Source organism: Chrysochloris asiatica, unplaced genomic scaffold (genome assembly GCF_000296735.1).
Source record: "Chrysochloris asiatica unplaced genomic scaffold, ChrAsi1.0 scaffold00208, whole genome shotgun sequence".
Classification (NCBI taxonomy): Eukaryota; Metazoa; Chordata; class Mammalia; order Afrosoricida; family Chrysochloridae; genus Chrysochloris; species Chrysochloris asiatica.
This window is the reverse complement of record NW_006408726.1, coordinates 5,037,994-5,049,949: the sequence shown is the minus strand read 5'-3', so window position 1 is coordinate 5,049,949 and position 11,956 is coordinate 5,037,994.

Here is an 11,956-nt window from a genome sequence, read left to right as displayed (position 1 = left end):
TATATATCAAGATAATGACAGTGGGATCCTAGAAGAGGGAGAGCTGAGACTGCCAAGGATAATTGCAGTGGTGAGCACAGCATTAACTTTTCAAGCTGGGGATGCTTTCCACCTTTTTTTCCCATGACTCTACAGTCCTGTGTCTTCACCTGCCTCTACCACCTCTGTTTTTAAGTATGGCCAATATTCAACATTGTGTGATGCTGAGATGAATCATATATAACGTTATAACTGGTTGGAAGAATATTCCTGACTGAGATCCAAGTTGAAAAATGAGCTTCTATTAGGTGGAAGGTAATATAGTATGACACTTCTTGAAAATTTTCATATGTATCCTTGGAACCAGAATGCAGGATTTTATAATGACTAATTTTACACCCATCTCATATACACATATATTTCTCTTAGGCACAAATTGGCTGTTTCTGTAAGTTCAGAATTCCACAGTTTAAAAAAAAAAAAATAGTAGTCAAAATAATGTTTGACATAATTAGAAATTCATAACTTTCCAAGGAAGGAAAATTCATTTCTTTTTTTGGTCTTAGTGTCTAATAGCATGGAATTTTAAATAATTTAAGTGAAATGGAAAAAATTACAGACTGCTGTCTATTTTCCACACAGTTCTCACCATCAGTTAGAGAACGAGAATGCTGTCTTCTTAAGTTTTAATTTTATTGCAGTAAAATATATATAATAAAAGTTTGCCATTTTTACTATTTTTAAGTATACAAATCAATTACATCAATTAATTTCACCATGTTGTGTTACCATCACTACTATCCATTTCTAAAAGTTTTATATCTCCCCAAATAGAAATTCAATGTCATTTAAAATCTCTCATTTGTTTTTCCCCTAGGCTCTGGTAACCACTGTTATTGTTGTTGTTAAGTGCCATCCATCTCATAGCAACCATGCTGTATAGGCTGTCCAAGGAGCGGCTGGTGAATTTGAACCGCCGACTTGTGATTCAAACCAGTGCATTATCCCACAGTGCTACACAAGGACTCACTAATAGTTTCTACAGATACTAGAATATACGAGGGTGAGTCAAAAATTATCTACACTCTGGCTGTAGAATTTATATTAATCAACATTTAGATGAGACAAATACATCATTTTTTTAATATAATTTCTTTGCTTTTAAATAAACTTTGTCCATTTATCAACAACTTTTTATATTCCCTTATTGTTTTTTTTTTTTTTTTTTTTAGTCTGAGCTGCAAGCCACCAATGCACCACTTCACTTCTTCATCAGAGGCCAATCTGCATCCTCAAAGGGCTGTTTTCAGGGGACCAAATAGATGAAAGTCTGATGGCACAAGATCAGGACTATAGGGAGGATGCTTTAAAACCTCAAAAGGAAATTTTTGCAAAGTGTCAACAGTATGGGCATATATTTGTGGATGTTCATTGTTTTACAAGATTACAATGTCTTGGATATCAGTCCTCAGCATTTAATCCAAAGTTTAAATGCTCAACCGAATGAAACACAATCAACTCCTTTGTAATCTTCATAATCGTTGTTACACATAATATCAATTATGTTACTTCATCATTCCCACCACAATGGATGTAGGGTCTTCTTCTTTTTCACTGACCATCCACTTTATCAAACATGATATACTTCTCCAGTGGTCCCTCCTGATAACATGTCTGAAGTATGAGAGGAAAACAATCTCATCATCCTGGTTTCAAAGGAGCACTCTTCTGTACTTCTTCCAAAACAGAACTGTTTGTTCTTCTCCAACAACACAACTCAAATGCATCAATTTTTCTGTGCTTTTCCTTTCTCATTGTCCAACTTTCACAAACATATGAGGTTATTGAAAATACCATGACTTGTGTCAGTTCTCAAACTGATATATTTGCTCTTGAACACTTTTGAGATATTTTACTCATTAGATTTGCCAAATACAATGTGTCACTTGAGTTCTTGGCTGCTGGTTTCATGTGTGTTGATTTTTGTTGTTGTTAGGTGATATCAAGTAGATAATGATTCATAAGTACCTAATGCACAACAGAACGAAACATTATGGTCATATCTTTATTATGCTTGAACCCGTTGCTGCTGCCGTTATGCCAATCTATTCCATTGGAGGTCTTCTGCTTTTTCACTGACCCTCAACTTGCCTAGCATGATGTCCTTCTCAAGGGACTGGTTCCACCTGATAATATGCTCAAAGTATGAGAGACAAAGTCTAACCATCCTGGCTTCTAAGGAGCATTTTGGTTATACTTCTTCCAACACAGATCTGCTTTACTTCTGGCAGTAAATGGTACTTTTAATATTTTTCTCCAACATCATAACTCAGATGCATCAATTATTCTATAGTCTTTCCTATTCACTGTCCAATATTCACACACCTATGAGGTCATTGAAAATACAATGGCTTGGGTCAGGCATACCTTAGTGCTCAAACTGACATCTTTGCTTTTGCTCAAACACTGAAAAGAGGTCTTGTATAGCATATTTGCCTAATGCAATATGTCATTTGATTTCTTGATTACTGCTTTCATCAGTGTTGATAGTAGATCCAAACAAAATGAAATCTTAGACAATTTTAATCTTTCATAAGATTATCATGATGTTATTTACTGATCCATTCGTGAGAACTTTTGTTTTATTCACATTGAGATGCATCCCTTACTGAAGGCTGTAGTCTTTGATCTTCATCAGTAAATATTTTAAGTCCTCTTCATTTTCAGCAAGCAAGGTTGTATCATCTGCATATCATAGATTGTTAATGAAACTTCCACCGACCCTGATGCCACATTTTTTCTTCATATAATCCAGCTTCTCGAATTATCTGTTCAGCATAGATAATGAATAAGTATGGTGAAAGAATACAACCCTGGCACAGACCTCTTCTAATTTTAGATCCTTCTATGTTCCCTTGTTCTGTTTGAACACCTGCCTCTTGCTGTATGTACAGATTCCTCATGAGTACAATTAAGTGTTGCAAATACTCATTCTCTGAAATGTCCAAAGACTGTCATGATCTATGCAACTGAAAACTTTTCCATGGTCAGTACAGCACAGATAAACATCTTTCTGGTATTCTTTGCTTTCAGACAAGATCCATCTGACATCAGCAATTATATCCCTCATACCACATCGTAATCTGAATCTAGCTTGAACCTCTGACAATTCCCTGTCAATATAGTATTGCAGTAATTTTTTAATCTTTTGCAAAATTTTACTTGCATGCGATATTAATGATATTGTGCAATTATTTCTGTATTCCATTGGCTCATCTCTCTTTGGAATAGTAACAAATACAGATCTCTTCCAATCAATTGGCCAGGTAGCTATCTTCCAAATTTCTTGACATAGATGAGTGAGTGCCTCCAGTGCCACATCAGTTAGTTGAAAGATTTTAATTTGTACTCAATTAATTCCCAGGGACTTGTCCTTTGCTAATGCCTTCAGTGTACCTTGTACTTCTTCTTTCAGTATCATTGGCTCTTGATCACATGCTACCTCTTGTAATTGTTGAACATTAACTATTTATTTTGTTACAGTGACTCTGTATATTCCTTCCATCTTTTTTTGATGCTTTCTGTGTCATTAAATTTTTTGCCCATTGTTGGTGTTGTTAAGTGCTATTAAGTTGGTTTTGCCTCATAGCGACTCTGTATAATGTTTCCAAGGAGCAGCTGGTAAGCTTGAACTGCTAACTTTGCAATTCAAACCAACTTTGCAGTCCAACACATTAACCCACAGCACCACACAAAGACACCATTTTGTCCACAGAATCCTCCAATAGTGCAAGTTGAGGCTTGACTTTTTTTTTTTTTTTCTCTTTAGCTCTTTCACCTTGAGAAATGCTGAGTGTGTTCTTTCCTTTTGATTTGCACATTTCATTATGATACGTGATTTATCTTATGAAGCTGACCTTTGAAATTTTCTGTTAACTCTTTTACTTCCTCATTTCTTCCATTTGCTTTAACATCCCTAAACTGGAAAGCAAATTTTAGAGTATTCTGACACCCATTTTTGTGTTTTTCCTTCTTTCTTGTCTTCTTAATGACTCTTTGCTTTCCTTATGTATAAAGTGCTTGATGCCATCCTGCAAGTCATTCATTAGTGTCTAATTCATCAAATATGTTCTTGAAATTATTTCTAAATTCATCTATGATATGTTCAAGGTCAACTTTTGACTTTCATGGGCTTTTTTTAATTTTCTCCAACTTCAGCCTGAACTTACATAAGAAAAAGTGATGGTCTGTTACACAGTGCACCCCTCGTCTTGTTTTGGCTAATGATGTGGAATTTTTCCACCATCTCTTTCCACAGATGTAATCAATTTGATTTCTGTGGATGCCATCTGGTGAGGTTTATGTGTATACACTTCTTTTATATTGTTTAAAAAAGTATTTGTATTGAGCCAGTGATGTTGTTGTTGTTGTTAGGTGCTATCGAGTCAGTACTGACTCATAGTGACCTTATGCACAGCAGAATGAAACACTGCCTGATTCTGGGCCAACTTCACTAATGTTGCTATGCTTGAGCTTACTGATGCTGCCACTCTTCCAATCCATCTTGCTAAGGGTCTTCCTCTTTTTCTCTCACCCTCCACCTTGCCAAACATGATATCCTTCTCCAACGACTGGTCCCTCCTGACAATATGTCCGAAGTATGAGTGACAAACTTTGGCCATCCTGGCCTCCAAGGAGCACTCTGGCTGCACTTCTTCCAACACAAATCTATCTGTTTGTTCTTTTGGCAGCCCATGGCACTTTAAATATTCTCCTCCAACACCGTAACTCAAAAGCATCAATTCTTCTACGGTCTTCCTTATTCACTGTCCAACTTTCACATGCATATGAGGTTATTGAAAAAACCATGGCTTGGGACAAGTGCACTTTCTGCAAAATCCTATCTTCAGCATTGTTTCTATTACTAAGGTCATATTTTCCAACTACTATCCTTCCTTTTTGTTTCCATCCTTTGCATTTCAATTACCAATAATTATCAATACATTTTGATTGAATGTTTGATCAATTTCAGCCTTAAGAAATTGGTTTGTTTTTGTTGTTAAGTGCCATCGAGTCAGTTCTGACCCATAGCGACCCTGTACAGGGTTCCTGAGGCTGTAAATCTTTACGGGAGAAGAAAGTCTCATCTTTCTTCTGTGGAACTGCTGGTAGTTTTGAACTGCTGACTGTGAGATTAGCAGCCCAACTTGTAACCATTACGCTACGAGAGCTCCTTTAAGAAGTTGGTAGGGTCCTTCCATTTTATCATCCCAGGCTTTAGTGTTTAGTGTGTAAATTTGAATAATAGTGGTATTAATTGGTTTTCCTTGTAGGTGTAGAGATATTATCCAATCATTGAGAGCACTATTCTTCAAGGTAGACCTTGAAATAATTCTTTTTAAGGATGAATGTGACACCATTCCTTTTCAAATTGTCATTCTCAGTACATTAAACCATATGATTTTCCGATTGAAAATGACTAATGGCAGTACATATTAGCTCACTAATGCCTAGGATATAGATCTCTATGTGTTCCATTTCATTTCTTACAACTTAAAATTTTCCTATATTCATTCTTTCTAGAGTGTTGATTGTGGATCCAAGCAAAATGAAGTCTTACAACTTCAATCTTTTTTTTTTTTTTTTTCCATTTATCATCATATTATTTATTGGTCCAGTTGTGAGGCTTCTTGGAGTTTTTGTTCATTGAGGTGTCATCCTTACTGAAGGCTGTGCTCTTTGATCTTCATCAGTAAATATTTTAAATCCTCTTCTCTTTCAGCAAGGAAGGTTATATTATCTCCAATCCTGATGCTACATTCTTCTTCAGGTAATCTAGCTTCTTGGATTATTTGTTCAGCATTCAGACTGAATAAGTATGATAAAAGAATACAACCCTGGCAGAAACTTTTCCTGGTTTTCAACTATTCAGTATCCCCTTGTTCTGTTAAAATGGTCTATGTGCAGGTTCCTCATGAGTACAATGAAATATTCTGGAATATTCATTCTCTGCTATGTTATCTAGAGCTTGTCATGATCCACAAAGTCTAAAGACTTTGGTTAGTCAATAAAGCACAAGTAAACATCTTTCTGTGTTCTCTGCTTTCAGCCAAGATACATCTGACATCAGCAATGATATCTCTAGTTCCATATCCTTGTCTGTATCTGAATAGAATTTCTGTTAGTCCTCTGTTGATTTACTGTTGTCATTTTTAAATTAAGTAATTGAAAGTACCATGGCTTGGGTCAGGAGTGCCGTAGTCCTCACACTAACATCTTTGCTCTTGAACAATTTTAAAGAGGTCTTTTTCAGCTGATTTGCCTCATATAAGTTAGCTCATACAATATTTACTCTTTGTATCTGACTTACCTTATTAAGCATAATGTTTTCAAGGTCCATTTATGTTGTAGCATGTATAATAATTGTATGTCTCTATGGCTGAATTCCACTATATTTATACACTATATTCTGTTTACCCATTAACCTATTGATGGGTATTTGTGTTATTTCCACCTTTTGACTATTGTGAATATTGGTAACAAACAAAGGTGTGCATGTATCTATTTGTGTTCTTGCTTACCAGTCTTCTGGGTATATATCTGGGAATGGGATTGCCAGATCATATGATGTGGTTTTGTGTCCACTTAACTGGAACGAGATTCTGTTATTTGTCAGTTGAGGTGTACTTCTCCCTATAATGAGATATCATATAATAGCTCTATGATGAGGTTTGCTATGAGCAGCCAATATATTAGATACACAAGCAAAGATTGCTGACTCTCTGCTGGGTCTGGATTTTTCATCTGTCCCATCCTCCAACCTCATGTTCTTTGAATCTGAGCCAGTGACCTGCGCTATTACCTGCTGATCCTGGGAGTCCTCAACAGACTGCCTTCCTACCTGCTAGACCTGCCTGTCTGCCTGCTTCCCTTCCTCCCTGCCTGCCTGACTACCAATCTTGGTTCATCTGACCCTGACTTGGGACTCTCCCACATCTACAACTGTGTCAGTCATTCTTGCTATAAACTTCTCTTTATACATACATGAATAAGTTTCACTGGTTTAGATTCTTTAGAGAACCCAGGCTAAGACATTTGACACCAAGAGTCATTCTAGAGAAACAAAATTATAAGGATGTGTTTTCTAAATTTGTTCTCAAGTCTGACTGATTTTAAAGGCACCTGCCTCCACTAGTAAAGAGGATAAAGATGTAGCTAATCTGTGGTATGAAGGGAACCCTTGCATCCTTGAATACTGCTGTGCTTGCTAATTTAGGCAAGCCAGATTTAACAGTGGGGACTGCCCTAATTGAATCAAGACACCTAGCTACAGAGGGACAGATTGGACCCAATGGTGGTAGGGGCCAAGTAAAAACATTAAATCAATAAAGACAAGGTTGACACAGCTAGTGTAATGGGCAGCAGAATCCAAGTAGTAATCAGTATAGTCTGACTCATATGGGCTTATGACATTGACTACTTAGGCAATGTGTTTCTAGGAGTGAAACAGATGGCAAACCTGCTAAATATTTACTTGATCTGAACAAAAGGAAGAATTCTAGTGATTTGTAGTCGAACATGAAACATCACAATAGAGTGTCACAACCTTTGAGTTAATTCTCAGACCGGAGCCAGTTCACAGAATCACATCCCCTTGAAGTATGACACTGCCAGCTGTTAGTCTTTCACCCAGCCTTTTACAAAGGGCTCTATGGCCTTTTACAAGACTGACTGTTCATTGTTGTTGTTGTTGTAGTGAGACAGTTTTGAAACATAGTGACCTTGTATAGAATTTTCAAGGAGAAGTTAATGGAATTGAACTGCCAAATTTGTGGATAGCAGTCCAGGGCTTATCCTAGAATGACACACCAGGACTCCTGACTGTTTATTGGGTAAAAGAAAATAACCAAACTTTTCAGACATTGCTGAACATTGGTTCTAAATTAACACTAATTCCAGGGGTTCTAAAACATCATTGTGACCAGACAGAGTGGGAGTGTATGGAGGTCAAATTATTAATGGAGTCTTGGGTAATGGCTGTCTCACTGTGGTACTGCACTTAACCTGTAGTGATTGCCCCTTTTTCAGAATGCATAATTGGAACAGACATCCTGAACAACTGGCAGAACACCCACATTAGATCCATGAACTATGAAATAAGTGCTATTGTGTTTGGAAAAGCCAAATGGAAGCTGTTGGAACTTTCTTTACCTAGGGAAATTGTAAATCAAAAGCAATACATCATTCCTGGAGGGATTGCAGAGATTAGTATTACAGTCAAGGACTTGAAGGATGCCAAGGGGTGATTACCACCACATCCCCATTCAACTTGCCTATCTGACCTATGCAAATATAGCAGATCGATCATGGAGAATGACAGCTGACTATTGTAAACTTAACCAGGTGTTGACTCCAATTGCAGCTGCTGTTCCATGTGTTGTTTCATTGCTTGAGAAAATTAATACATCTCCTGGTGCCTGGCATGCAGCTCTTGATTTGGCCAATGCTATTTTTAAAATTCCAGTTTCTAAAGATCACCAGAAGCAGTTTGCCTTCAACTGACAAGGTCGACAATTCACCTACACTACATCAACTGTCTAGCACTATTTCACAGTTTAGTCTGTAGGGAACTTGATCACTTTCCCCTGCTACAAAACATTGCACTGGTTCATTACATAGATAACATTATACTGATTGGATCTAGTAAGGAAGACATATTGTTGACTCTAGACTTATTGGTGAAACATCTGCATGATTGTTGTTGTTGTTAAGTGTTGTTGAGTCGGTTCAGACCCTTAGTAACCCTGTACAGGGTTTTCAAGGAACAGCTGGTAAGCTTGAACTGCCAACCTTGTGATTCAAATGACTTTGCAGTCCAGTGCATTAACTCATATCTCCACAAGAGGACTCGACCTGTGTGACAGAGTATGGTAAATTAACCTGACAAAATTTCAGGCACCTTGGACCTCAGTGAAATTTGATGTTCACTGATGTGGGGCATGCCAAGATATTATTATTAAAGTGATGGATACATAATTGAATCTGTTCTCTCCCACAACAAAAAAGAGAGACATTCTTAGAATGTTTCTTTGGATTTTGGAGACAATATAACTCTCATTTGGGTGTTGTATGGTGCTGTAGGATAAATAATGGAGGGCTATCCATAAGGTTGGTGGTTCAAACCTACCAGCTGTTCCCTGGAAACCCTACACAGTGTAGCCCTGAGTTAGAACTGATTGAATGACACTTATCAACAAAACAACAAAAACTCCAGTTTATTTATCAAGTGACTCATAAAACTGCTAACTTTGAGTGTTACCCAGGATAAGAGAAGACCCTGTAACAGGTTGAGGCTGCCATACAAGTTGCTCTGCTGCTTGGACTATATGATCTGGCTGCTCCAATGGTGCTTGAAGTGGCAGTGTCAGATAGAGATGTAATTTGGAGTCTTTGGCAAGCCTCTATTGGTGAATCACAGTGCAGACCCTTAGGATTTTGGAGTAAAGTCCTTCCGTTCTCCACAGATAAATACTTTCTTTTTGAGAAACAGCATTTGGCTTGTTACTGGGTCTTACCAGATATTGAATGTCTTACCATGGACCACCAAGTCACTTTGTAACCTGAGCTATGCATTACCAATGGGGTGTTGTTTAGCCCACAGATCATCATACAGTTGAATGTTCACACCAGCACTCCATCATTAAATGGAAGTGGTATATATGAGACTTGTCTTGAGCAGGACCTGAAGACACAGTAAGTTGCATGAGAAAGTGGCCCAAATGCCAATGGTTTTCACTTCTGTCACATTATCTTCCCTCTATCTGGTGTGGCACTGTGGGTTAAGGCACCAGACTGCAAAGCCGTTTGAACTGCCAGGTCAGTGGTTCAAGCTCACCAGCTGCTCTTTCAAAACCCAGGGTCACTATGGAACAGAACTGATTCTACGGCACTTAACAACAACAACAACAGTCTATACCTATGGCCCCATGTGGAGTCTCTTATGATTAGTTAACAGAGGAAGAGAAAACTCATGTTTGATTTATATCTAGTTCTGCATAAGTAGTATGCAGGCAAACCTCAAAAGTGAATAGCAGCAACACTATAGCCCCTTTCTGGGACTTCCTTGAGGGATGTAGTAAAACTAAATCCTTCCAATGGGCAGAACTTCAAGTAATTACCTGTTTGTTCGTTATACTGGGAAGGAGAAGTGGCCAGATGTATACCTATATACAGATTCATTGGCTGTGGCCAATGGTTTGACTGGATGGTAAGGGAATTAGAAGTAACATGATTGGAAAATTGGTGGCAAGGGGATGTGGGGAAGATATATGTGGCTATACCTCTCTGAATGGACCAAAAAAGTGAGGACATTCGTGTCTCATAAGAATGCACATCAAAGAGTTACCTTGGCAGAAGACGATTTTAACAATCAAATGGACAGGATGATACATTCTGTGGTAACTAAGCATCCTCTTTCTCCAGCCACTTCTGTAATTGTCTAATGGGCTCATGAACTAAGTGACAATGGTGGCAGGGGTAGAGGTTATACATGGGCTTCCACTCACTAAAGTTGGCTACAACCACTGGTTGAGTGTCAAAACTGTCAGCAGCAGAAAGCAAAACTGAGTCTGAGATATGGGACCATTCTCCAGGGAGATCAACCAGGAACCTGTAGGTTGATTACATCAGACAACTTCCATCTTGGAAGGGGTAGCATTTCCTTCTTACTAGAATAGACACTTAAATCTGGACATATATTTACCTTCCCTGAAAGCAATGCTTATGCCCAAACTACCATTTGTGTACTTACTGAATTTCTTATCTTTTGTTATGTTATCCCACACAACACTGCCTCAGATCAAGGGACCAGCTTCATGGCAAAAAAAATCGGGTAATGGTCTCATGGAATGAATTAGACTTACCGTGTTCTTCATCATCCTGAAGGGGCTGACTTTATCAGATAGTGGAATGACCTTCTAAAGACACAATTATGGAGCACACAACCTTGAAAGTTTGGAGTGATGTTCCCCAGGTGGCTATATATACTTTAAATCATTACCCAATACATGGTGCTGCTTTTCCAAAAGCCAGTATTCATGGATCTAGGAACCAAAGGGTAAAAATGGGAGTGGCACCATTCACTATTACTCCTAGTGACCCACTTGCAAAAATTTTGTTTCCTGTCCCTGTGGCCATATGCTTTTCATGCCTGGCCTTTTGGGTCCAAAGAGAGGAATGCTTGCACCTTGAGACACTGCGCTGATTCCATTGAACTGGACATTAAGAATGCCTCCACGTCATTTTTGTGTATTGAATGGTATGGTTAATCTTAATTACAAAGGGGAAATTGGATTGACATTACATAATAGAGGTAAAGACAAATATGTATGGAATCCAGGACTTTCTTTAGGAAGTTCTAAGTTACTATGCCCTATGGTTAAAGTCAGTGGTAAACTACAGCAACACAATTCCAACATGACTTCAAATGACCCAGACTCTTCAGGAAGGAAAGTTTGAGTCACGCCACCAGGCAAAGGACCATGGCTGAGATGCTTGCTGGGGCAAAGGGAATATGGGATATATTTATAATGGTTATAGTACTGATTTCTGTAACTGAGAACATGGCTATTGCTGGTACTTGTTATTGTTACAGTGCCACTGAGTCAGTTCTGACTCATAGCAACCCTGTATAGGGCTTCTGAGACTGTCAATCTTTATGGGAGCAGAATGTTTCATCTTTCTCCCTTGGAGTGGCTAGTAGTTTGAAACTGCTGACCATTAGGTTAGCAGCCCGACTGACAACCACTACACTACCAGATCATGTATATATGTGTATATGTACGTGTGTGTGTGTATGTATATAGATCAGTTCTGATCCATAGTGACCCTGAATAGGGTTTCCAAGGAGCAGCTGGTAAGCTTGAACCACCAACTTTTCTGTTCAAACTGACTTTGCAGTCTAGTGCATTAACCTTCA